The sequence below is a fragment of the Buteo buteo genome, chromosome 11, assembly GCF_964188355.1.
Source record: "Buteo buteo chromosome 11, bButBut1.hap1.1, whole genome shotgun sequence".
Classification (NCBI taxonomy): Eukaryota; Metazoa; Chordata; class Aves; order Accipitriformes; family Accipitridae; genus Buteo; species Buteo buteo.
Genome location: NC_134181.1, coordinates 44,499,261 through 44,511,284, shown reverse-complemented (window position 1 = coordinate 44,511,284; position 12,024 = coordinate 44,499,261). Strand labels below are relative to the sequence as shown.

The 12,024-nt window shown below is 45.9% G+C and overlaps 1 long non-coding RNA gene across 1 annotated transcript; it reads left to right on the top strand.

Annotated features, from left to right (window-relative positions):
* Positions 1-357: 357 nt before the first annotated feature.
* Positions 358-7,463, top strand: LOC142036485 (uncharacterized). The gene is made up of 3 exons (XR_012652156.1): positions 358-440; positions 1,013-1,107; positions 7,390-7,463. It is a non-coding gene; the product is annotated as an uncharacterized LOC142036485 (long non-coding RNA).
* The last annotated feature ends 4,561 nt before the right edge of the window (positions 7,464-12,024 follow it).

Sequence of the window (12,024 nt, the reverse complement as noted above, 5' to 3'; positions counted from 1 at the left end):
CATGCCCCGGGAGGCAGCCCGCCCTGCTGCCTGACCCCGAGGGGACGCCGCTTCCGTTTCCGCCCACCCCCACGCCGGCGCAGCCGCAGTTCCCGCCAAGCCCCCAGCCCCGCTCCGGGGCGTTCCCGCCGCCGCCGCTCCGCGGCCCCCCCCGCCCGGCTCCGGCTCCCAGCAGCGCCCCTCCGCCGCTCCGCGGCCCCCCCCGCCCGGCTCCGGGCAGCATCCCCCGCCGCCGCCCCCCCCACCCGGCTCCGGCCAGCGCCCGCCGCCGCCACTCCGCCGCGACGCGGCCCCCCCCGCCCGGCTCCGGGCAGCACCCTCCTCCGCCGCCACAGCACGGCCCCGCTGCTGCTCCGTGCGTCCGACACGGACCCCGCCGTCCTCCTCGGGGCTTTCCCCGGGACCCGCCGGGCGACTGCGCAGCCCCGCCACGGGGCCCGGTGAGCACCCCCCCCACGCGCACGTGCTCCCAGCCGCCCTGTGAGCCGCCCCCCCCCCCCCCGCGCGCACGTGCTTCCAGCCCCCCTGTGAGCCCCCAGCTCCCCCCCCGCCCCCGGCCTCGGCACAGGCGGCCCCCACCTCCCCCGGGACACCCCTGCCTCCGACGTTCGCGGTCCGAGGGGCGCCCGCTCACCTTCTCCCGAGGGGCAGCCGCAGCCTGGCCACCGCTCCGCTCCTGCCTGGGCTCCCACCGGCCCCGCCCCGGCCCCGCCCCGGCCCCTCCCCCGGCAGCCCCCCCTTTCCAGGGAGGGGCCGGCCCCAGCAGCCTCACTGCCCGCACCTGCAGCTGCTCCAGCCCCAGCCCGCAGCTGGGGGACCGAAATCCAGAACAAAACTCCTCAACACCCATGGGAAGTTAAGCAGCAGGCACTTCCATGATTGAATGAAAGATGTCAAGAGTCATCTGATGTGGAAGAGGTGTTGACTGCAGTCAAAATACAATTTTAATACCCATCTTATTTTAGTTCTAAGACTTGGCAAGTGCTAGGTATCATCTTTTCCATTTACCCAGGTCCACCAGCGAGGCCATAAGGGAGATTTCTTCCAGAGAGAGGATAGAGTTATTAAGTCTAAAGTCCATGATTTGCTTTTCTCTTTCATGAAAAGGTGAGTGGATCACATACTAAACTTTACATAACCAATTTGTTAATCAAACCTGTTGATTGTTAAAATATATTGATCTCTACAACTTCGTAACTAAGCTGCTTTTAACTGTAATAACCCCAGTAACAAGTGCAGAAACTAGATATTGAGCTAAGTAAGCAGGATGTGCCAGTCTTGATTACCTTATCATATAGCTCCTCAAGAGCAGTTTCCTGAGAAAATAAGGAACTGGTCCCAGAAACTGGCCAAGGCCGATGCCGTGGCTTGGATAGATAAACTTGAGGGAGTGTCCCCATGGAACTAATTATAATACCTCTTGGAATTAATTACAATACCTCTTGGAATTAATTTTAATGCAAAGCAGGAGTAGGTCATGAATATGTATAGGCCTACCTGGAATTCCCATACATATGTAACACTTAACTGTTTAACTATGAAACACGTTACCACATCAAGTGTGCGCCGTTGGTGGAACGGAGACTCCCCGGCCACCCAGCGCTGTTGGGCCTGCTTGGTGGTTGCTACAATAAACCTTGATTGGATTATCCCTGGGCTGGTGTACAAATTTACATCATAACTTAGAACAGATCATATATCATCACTAGTCACCCAAACAGTTAACCCTGAACTTTTCACCTGTCCTTTAATACAGTCAACTCCAAGCTAAATTTTTTCCATCATTAAGAGGGGACCAAAGATCATGTAAAATATTATTATACTTTCTACAAATACATCCCCATCTGAGAGCTTTAGCTACTAGAGAAAGTCGTTGGAGTTTGGGGTCAGAGGAGCTGCAAGCATAAACCTTCATTCAGCTCTGTTTAGGATGTGTGATTTTTCTCTGGTTGTCTAAAGCAGTCTAAATTTCCATAGATGGTCCCGACACTGGGTAGCTCTAACAAGGATCCTGGAACTCCAGTAAATTCTAAACAGCGTTTTATATTTCAAATATGATCCCAAGTTCCTTTTTGCACTTGTCTCTACGGTTTTGGCAACTGACAGCCCCAAGGGGTGCCTGTACAAGTTTCTCCCGAAGGGCGAGTAAATTAATTCTTTTGTCCACGAGGTGGATGGTTTGGTAATGTTATAATTCGCAACGCTCTAATTCCTTCTTTCAAATGTTAAAAAAATAATTGCCTTTTAAATCCATCCCATTTAATTTGCTAAAATGATTCTCATTGTTCTGCATCTGTTCTCAAGTTTTGGTTAAATTCAATGTCAATATTCTCCACGGAACTAGATTTTCATCTGACTTAAATCGGAAGGCAGGCTGTTACTGAGGTTCAATTTTGTGTCTTTACCAAACTTTGAATCAGTTACAAAACTAGATTTTGGTATTTTTAAACCAAATTACAAAAACGGTTAATATCAAGATTAACACAGCTCAAACAATAATTGTTTCATTTTGTTTATCTCATGTTTGGAACCCCTCAAAAAAAAATACATACACCCTCTAAACACACAAAAAGATTATTGCCCTCGACAATATTCCTAATAGCAACCCCAATATTATAAACTTTACACAGCTGTTTTCCCAAATAGATAATGTGAAACTTACTTATAGATTTTCAGGTTTAAAGGGCCAGTTTCTTTAGACTTCCAATTTCTTGTTGGTGCTTTCTTTATTCTTGAATAATGAAGCCAAGCTGCTTGTCCCAGACCTTTACTGCTCTAAGGGTTGTTAAAATGACTCGATACGGTCCTTTCCACTTCTCAGTGATTTTACATACATTCAATCTCCCGGTCGGAAAGGATGCGCTGCTACGTCCAATTCTAAGGGTCCAGCTGTGGAGACATACTGACAAAGTTCTTGAAAAGAATTGCTTAAAGAAATCATAACACCTCTTAAAAACCTATCTCCAAAGGCACTCAAGATACTCAGAACATAGGACTCTTGATATGGTCTTTCATAAAACATTTCATAATGACTTAAATTTTCTTTCTCTTCTGGCTATACTCTGATTCTTAATAGAGCCACGGGTAATGCTTTAACCCATGTGAGGAGTGAGGTTTCCTGACAAATTTTACTCGACTGTTGCTTAAGGGTATAGTTCATTCCCCCTCTCTCTCTCTCTCTCCCCCCCCCCCCCCACTTGCTTCTGGTCTGTATGGGGTGTGATAGTCTCAATCCATAGATAGTACTTTGCTCAGCTTGTCTCATAATCTTTGCTATAAAATGAGGGCCATTGTCAGATGACATTCTTACAGGCACCCCACATTTTGGTATTATCTCTTTAAGCAAGACTTTGACTACTTCCCTTGCTTTGTTGGTGCGACAAGGGAAAGCCTCGGGCCACCCAGTAAAGATATCAACTAAAACTAGGATAGATCCTTCTTTTCAAGGCAATTCTATAAAATCAATTTGCTAATATTCTCCTAAAAAATTTCCTTCTTTAATAATCCCAAAGATGATCGTATTACTGATTCGGGGATAATTTTATATATAAATTTCACATCCGCTTCTAATTGTTTAAACAATCTTTGTCGTATTTCACTTTCTGTTCCCCGATATACTTTGTGATGTTCAGCTCGGGCAATTTCTCTTATTATTGTGGGTGGGACTATTATTTGACCTGTCGGTGTTACAGCCTATCCTGTTTCATTTTGTTAGCCTGCAATCTAATAATTAATTCTTCATCTTTTTTGTTATAATTTGGAGTTTCTTTAGGCAATTTTATACTTTTCTCTGGAACGAGTGCTAGGATGCCTTTTTCCGCAGCCTCTTTAGCAGCTTTATCAGCCAGTCAGTTATTAGGACCGGTCTTACCTAACTGATGTGCTTTACAGTGCATTATCGTGACTGCTGTTAGTTTTTGAATGGTTTCTAACAATTCCAGTATTTGTTCTGCGTGCTGAATGGTGGTTCCTTGCACGGATAACAGTCCTCTTTCTCTCTGTATCGCTCCATGCGCGCGTACTACTCCAAAAGCATACTTTGAGTCTGTCCAAGTGTTGACTCGCTTTTTCCTTGACTTAGTTCCAGAGCTCGAATGAGAGCTATCAATTCAGCCTTTTGGGCAGATATCGTCAAAGGCAAAGTTGGCAATACAATTACCTCCTCAGTAGTTATTGTCTATCTTGATAAACGTTTTCCTTCACAGATGGAACCGCTTCCGTCGGCATACAGTTCCCAATCTGTTTCTTCTAGCGGCACATCTCAGAGATCCAGTCAGCTGAAGTAAACTCTTTCGATTGTCTGCAAGCAGTCACGTTCCAGTTCTCCTCCTTTAACTTGATCGGTTGTTGAAAACGCAACAGGGTTAGCGGTGGTAGTAGCGTTTAGGTAAACATCATCTTGTTCCAGCAACGCCACTTGGTATTTCAGCATCCTGCTAGGGGATACCCAATGTCCCCCTTTCTGTTTTAGCACAACAGTTATCATATGGGAAACGTACAGTAATCCTTTGTCCTCAGGTTAAACTTACGAGCTTCCTGGATCAGTAGCACAGTTGCAGCGACGGCTCTCGGACGACCAGAGCATCCCAGACTCACATTATCTAATCGCTTCGAGAAGTAGGCCACAGCTCGCCCACTTGGCCCTACATATTGGGCTAGGATACCCAGAGCTATACCTCTTCTTTCACGAGCAAAAAGTTCAAGTGTCTTTGTGAGATCTAGCCGGCCTAGGGCTGGCACCCCTATTACAGCCTGTTTCAATTCTTGGAAAGTAGCTTGCTCGGCATCGGTCTAATCCATTGTTTGAGGTTTTGAGCTGCTCCTATAAAGGTCGGGCCAGCAAGCCACAATTTATCATCTACAGGTGACACCACTCGACCATTCCCAGAAACGCTCGTCATTAATTTTTTTCGTCTTAGGTTCGGGGAGACGACAAATTGCCTCTTTTCTCTCAGTTCCCCATTGTCTCTGTCCTTTTAGGATTTTAAAACTCATTTACATAAGTTTCTTCTTTCTGGGTTATTTGGGGTTTTTTTCTTTTGACACTTGAAATCCACTGATTCCCCATAAGTTCAAAAAGTTAATAGTTAACTTTGTGCATTGTTCTTCCGTCTCAGCTACAATTAACAGATGATCCATATATTTCGGCAAGATTTCTTGATTATTTTCTTTCTTCCAAATCTCTAATTCTCGTGCCAATTGATTTCCAACAATGGTAAGACTATTCTTAAAGCCTTGAGGCAAGACTGTCCACGTATATTGTGTTTTTCTCCCAGTCTCAGGATTTTCCCATTCCAAAGCAAAAACCTCTTGACTACTGGGATCCAAGGGAATACAGAAAAAGGCATCTTTTCGGTCTAACACTGTGAACCATTCTTGTTTCTCCGTTAGGGTTGCTAACAAAGTATAAGGATTTGCTAGTACCGGATGAATATCTTGTACTATTTGATTTATTCCTCTGAGGAGGTCTTGAACTAATCTACCATCTTTTTCATTAGCCTTTTAACAGGCAAGATCGGGGTGTTATATCTGGATTCCCATTCTATTAACAATTTGTATCTTAAAAACGTTTGTATTACCATTACTACCCCTTTCCGACTTTCCGGTCTTAGGGGGTATTGTTTAATTCTTACCGGATTCGATCCTGGCTTTAAATCAACTCTCACAGGTTCTGCTTTTTGGATTTACCGGGAACTTCCCAGTCCAGACGATTGGAATTACAGCATTAGACTTTGACTGGTATAATCTTCTGCTTTCGCTAACCATCCTGTTAACAACAAAGCCACTGCTTCGGTACGTTTAGTTTCATTTCTGGAATTGAAGTTTTAATCTCTCCATTTTTTAATTTAACTTCTGCCTCTAAGTTCTCAAATAGATCTCTCCTTAACAGGAGTTTAGGAGAATCTGGCACATACAAAAACTGCTGAGTGACCCATTGCTTTCCTAATTTCATTGTTAAAGATTTAAAGAAGGGTCTAGTCTCTCGTTCACCTGTTGCACCGACACCACCAATTTCTTCAAAACTTAACTCTCCCTCTAAGGTATTTAAAACTGAAAAGATGACTCTAGTGTCAATTCAAATTCAGTTTTCTGTTCTCCCAGTTTAGCTGTAACCAGAGGTTCTGCTGGGAGACTCCCGTCCGGTCCCCGTCAGATACGTTCACTTAAAAAGAACAAATCTACCTATGGCACTTTATTCCATTTACTCTCTCTCCTACAAAACAACAGTAATTGCAATATAGTATTGTAACTCAAAGTTCTGTTTGTTTACCATTTTTCCTGCAATTCACCCCAATGTGCCAATAAACGTCCCAACGGTGATGGTTTTGGTAACTTTTCATCATCAGTTCCATTTCCTGCACTCTTATTCTTAAACAATTTTGCTAATGCCTTTATACTTCTATAGATTCAAATACCAAATACCAAACAAATGCAAATGACAATTGTCCCAAATAATACACAAAATACACAAAGTCCAACCCAGCAATAGCTTTCGCTTATGACTTACGGGCAGACGCCTAGGCTTCCACTGCAGACGGGGACCCTCCAAGCCCCAACCCTGCGAAGCTTTCGCCGCGCCTCACGGGCAGGCTTTCCAAACAAATTCCAAAGAAGCGGCGCCTTACCTTTTTTCCAAGGAACGCTGCGAGGAGCTTTGCGAGTCGAGGGTGACGGTTCTCCCCGAGAATACCTCGGTGCCGGCCGGAGTTCGATCGACACTCGATCTCGTCCAGTCTCACTCGCAAGGTCCCATCTGGGTTGCCAAAACCGTTCCCGAAATCCAGAATAAAACTCCTTAACACCAACGTGAAGTTAAGAAGCGGGCACTTTGTTTATCGCGGCACTGGGGACACGGGGGATCGCTCCTCCAAAGGCGTGTCCCGCTTAGTATCAAAATCCATCAGTTTTTACAGACTTTTCCTGTCAGGTCATTGTTACCTAAGCTCCTTCCGTAAAAATGCATACTATGCTCGTTCTTAAATTTAACCTTTATAATGATCGGTCCTTTGATTATATAACCTTATCAATATTCTTATTTAAAAACAATCATTGGTCAGTTACACTTAGCTCTGCTGACTGGCATCTTCGATACTCAAATCAAGATGGAAAGGGTAAGGGGGTTTCCAAGCAGCAAACTGGCGTCCACGACAGTTTCCTTAGCTTCCTGAAACAGAACATAGAAAAGCCAGCAACTTCCTAGTGAGGTTTCTAGAGATATCTCTTTCAAACTTTAACAATATTAAAGTTCCTAGAGTCACATGTAACACAGCTCCTAAAGTTTCTATGGCTACGTTTCAAACTTAACAATCCTATACATTATGCTTCACAATTTTACTTCTTAATCAAACCTAACTCTTCTATGTGATTAAATTTTGATTTCTTTACCAGAATATTTGCAACAGCTGGAGCCCAGCAGGAACAGGGGGGCACGGCCCGACCCCCCCAGCGCCTCACCTCCTCCTCCTCCCCTGGGCTCCCTCACAGCCCCTTGCCCCGTGCAAAGGGAGCGCCAGAGGGCTTTGTGCCAGAGGGGCAGCTCTGTCCAGCAGGGAACGCCGCGTCCCAGCGCACCAGCTGCCAGCGGCCCACCTGCAAGCGAGCGATAGCCTGGCCACCCTGGGGCTCAGTTGGGGTGGGCGCACCTTTCCTCACCTCCGTGCTATCAGAACTCTGCTCTCCTAATCCTGCACGCACGCAAAGCTTCTTGTGCGGGGCTCATCTCTTATCAAAGAGATGCTGCATGGTGTTCCTTACCGCCCCGCCCTCCGGCGTACAAAGCAATTAGACACGAAGCAGGGAAAGCAAAGAGGCCTGTCGGGATATTAGTAGTCCTCAGCAGATGACCGTAGAGCCCTCGAGGTTCCATCTTTGCTCCCTACAGGAGCATGGCTCCGCACTCCTTGCCGCTCCCGCCAGCAAGCGACACAATTGCCCTTTGCTGCCTGCAACAGGCAGTACCTGCACGGCCCCAGTACTGCCGCTTACAGAGCGAGAGGCACTCGCTAGAAAGCGGCAATGAAGAACAAGGACGGCCCGTCAAGATGGCAGGAGAAACATAGAGAGCCTCCAGCATTAACCAGGCAAGGCTTGCAACTCACCTCGTGTCGTGGTTTAACACCAGCCAGCAACAAAGCCCCATGCGACCACTCACTCGCTCCCCCGCCCCCAGTGGGACGGGTAGACAATTAGAAGGGTGAAAGTGAGAAAACTCGTGGCTTGAAACAAAAACAGTTTAAAAAGAAACAACAACAACTTGTAAGGAAAAGAAGAAAAAATGACAGAGAATAGGGTGCAAGCAGCATGCCAGGGGTCTGGAGCCTGACAGATGATGGGGGAGGGTGTGGAATATGGAGGAGGGAAAGGAAGCGGGGGGGGGGGGGGGGGGGCAGGAGATAGGAGAGCAGGGGATGCGGGGGGAAACAACTCGCATGGGTTAAAAACTCGCATGGGTGAAGGGGGCGGGCTGGAGCAGCGCGGAGCATATGGGGGAGAAACACACGCCAGGGAGAAAGTAGGTGAGGGTACAAAGGTGCATGGGGGGACACGGGTGGGGATGACCTACCCCAGGGAGTCCACCCAGGATGATCCACAGCAGGTAACTCGCCTGGGATAACCCGCAACAGAGCATCCACACCAGATCATCCACGCTGGGAGGACCCCCAGCAACGCCCCTCAAACTGCCTGTGCTTCACCCCCAATCTTCCCCAAACTGGGGAGTTTTTTGCTTTTTCAAAATACTCAGTTTGGGGTGTGTTTCAGTGCTTTTCCACAACATAAAAAGGGGTGATCTTTTGGGTGTGGTTTGCACATGAAAATGGGGTGGGTTTTTTGCTTTCCAGCTGCACCAATCAAGGAGGATTTGGCTTTCCCAGGAGTCCCAAATTTGTTTGTTTTTTTCCATTGCAGACCCAGAATCAGGGGGTTTGGGGTTGTCCTGGTTTCAGCTGGAATAAAGTTCATTTTCTTCCGAGTAGCTGGTACAGGGCCATTTTGGATTTAGGGCGAGAATAACGTTGACAACACCCCGATGCTGTAGTTGTTGCTAAGCAGTGTTTAGACTAAGTCAAGGACCTTCCAGCTTCTCATACCACCCTGCCAGCAGAGGCTGGGGGCGCACAAGAAGAGTCGCTGAGCTAAAGGAGGATTCCAGGTAAACAGGTCAGCTCGAAATACACCACCTCCTTTAAAAGTTAAGAGCAATTGGAACACTTAAAATCAGCACTTAGGCTAATCGATACCATTTTGAACACCTTCTTAGCATACAAGTAAACACTCTCGCCGGTGTTGGAAAACGTCTCCTCCCTTCCTTACAGCACCGCTGCAGGGAGATAACCCTGGGAGGCTGCGGGACGAGGTCGTACACAATCAGAATCTACACTTACGGATCCGCCACAACAGCTGCAGCCCTTGCGTTGCTGCTGCTGCTGCTTTGCATCTCGCTCGTTTGGTGAATAAAGCTGAAAGTGAAGTGGAAAACTCCAAAGAGCAAAAGGAAAAATAAAGAATAAATCTCAATCATTCACTTTACACTAAAAAGGTGTGCCCATGTTTATATACATCCAATAAAAATACTTATACTGTAAAAGTATTTGATTTTCCTTTCCCATTACCTTAACTTGCACAGCTCTGAATACGTACCATTAAATTATCTCTCTCCAAAGTACACCGTTATAACGGGACTAGGGGTTTTTGTGCGTGTTACAGAACGCGGAGGGACACCTGGCTAGCTGAGCTGCTCAAGAGAGGTGCTACTGAACTGCCAGGGAAACGCACCATTGAAAGCCAGACAGAAAGAAAGTACTTCAGAGCACTCCGTCAAAACATCAGGAAAAAAACCCCATAACATTCAGTTGCCTCTCTTTTTAAACGTTTAGAAAAATACCTAACCGCTTACATACACCTAACAAATCATATACTACAGCTGTTTGGCAGTTAGTTTAAACAATGCAAGTCAATTTGTAAAATCCCCAGTGCTGCAATACCTCAGACCACCAAAAAGGACTGGCGGGTTTCCTAATGCTTTTGGCAGTACTGAAGCATGCAGAGCAACACATTTTCATGTTATCTCGACTGTTACAACTGAGAAACCAAAGACCAGTGATGCCATCAACTTTAGGAAGATGGGCTGTGCTTGGGTCTTTGGAAGAAAATTGACTTTTTTTTTTTCCCCTCTTTTTTTAAAGAGAGTGAAAAGTCTCATTACTGATGACTTCTACTGTCAAGTCGATCACCTCTGAAGATCCACTCTGATGGGAAGTTCCTAAAACAAAATTTCTTTGAGAGAGAAAGACTTCTATTTTGGAAAATCTTTTTCCAACTGAAGTCAAAATTACACACTGTAGGTTAAAGGACAAAATACACTACTGAATGTATTCAGTATACTGAATATTTTACTGAAGCAGTAACTCATCAAAAACACCTCAGGACTCACTGTCACTAGTTACAAGGCTGCTAATGCTTCCTGGGAAAGCCTGGAAAACACACAGATGCGACGCCCATTTGCCCTGTTTTGTCCACGTCTCCTCTTTGACCTTGATTGCTTTTAGTACAGATGCTAATTATCTCCGTAACGTTTTTGAGTACTACTAGAAGATATTTAAAAAAAAAACCTCATTGACTGTAAAAGCATAAAGCTGTTATCATGAAAACAAAGTCTGTTTCTTCTGAACAGCTGAACTCTTACAAACAGTTTCTTCCCTCTTTTAGGACAAAATTATTTTCACAGTATCGTTTACTAGCAAGCACACAGAAACAGAAGATTATGCTTTCAGGAAGAGAAAACAAACTGCGGGAAGTAAACTTTGTATAGGTGTAACATGCTCCAGAACAGAACTTATTTTTAGTATTTCTGTTAAAATATTTCATGTAAAAAAAGTAGAAGGAGAGTTGGCACACTCTCAACATTAAAGCCCGTACCGCAAGTACCTTTGGAAAAATGCAGACACACATCGTAGGCGTACCTTGTACTTACGGGCCACTACGGAACCTTTCCATCTGTCTCGTACCGTCACAGCAGAAGAAAGGGCAACCACGGCAAAATGGTGCCAGCTGACATCCAGCTGAGAGAAGAAAAAAAAAAAAAAACATTAGCACAAAGCTGGGGAAGAATCCAAAGCTGCCTTTTTTTTGTGAAGGTTTGTGAAGACAGTACGACTGAGCGGAGGAAAAACTATTTTTGCATCATCTTCGGTACGGTTGTTGACACAGGCCACTAGAGCTTTTGCATTTTTCAGACAACCGTGCCTTTTTTTTTTCCCCTTTCTTTTTTGACTCATCAGCAACTTTACTTTCACTAGAACTCACTTTCCTAGATACACACAGGTGACACACATAGAGACCTACCTACATTTTCTCAAGCCTTAGTATAGCCGAGGCTTCATCACCCTATACGTCCCAAGTTGAGTATTTTTGCTAAAGAGCACAGCAACATATCTGTCCTTGTGAACTGCCTCGTTGCAAAAAAGGAATCATTTTTTTCCAGGCCATTGCTCCGAACGGGCAAGATCTTTTAAAACCGCAGTTGTGCCACCAAACCCGCTCAGGGTCCCTCCTAGCTTTTGACCGCCCTGAGATTTAACAGGCACACGCTCCATTCCATCTTCCAACAGCAAAAATACACTAACGCTCTCGGACCCAGAGCGCAACCCTACGGATGTCCACGCACACAGCCTGCCGTTTTGATGAGGAGCCACCCAGCATCCCTGCGAGCACAGCTGCATGTGCCAGATCAGTTTCCCCTACGCCGTGATTTACCGGTTTCGGTGAACGTAGTTTCTGACGCTTTAAACCGAAAACCGTATCTTGACGCTTCGCCACAGCAGAAACGACCCATCGCCAGAATGCGACAAAAATGCAGTAACACCAATTGCAAACCCACAGCAGCAACAGCTCCAGAAATATTTACACCAGGAACAAGGGAGAAAAATAAAACAGCTTCATCTCACGCACAGGGGAGCGGCAGGCAGAGAAAAGGGTCAGCATTCTGAGCCCTTACAGAAAACGGGCATTCTCCTTCCGCTCCTC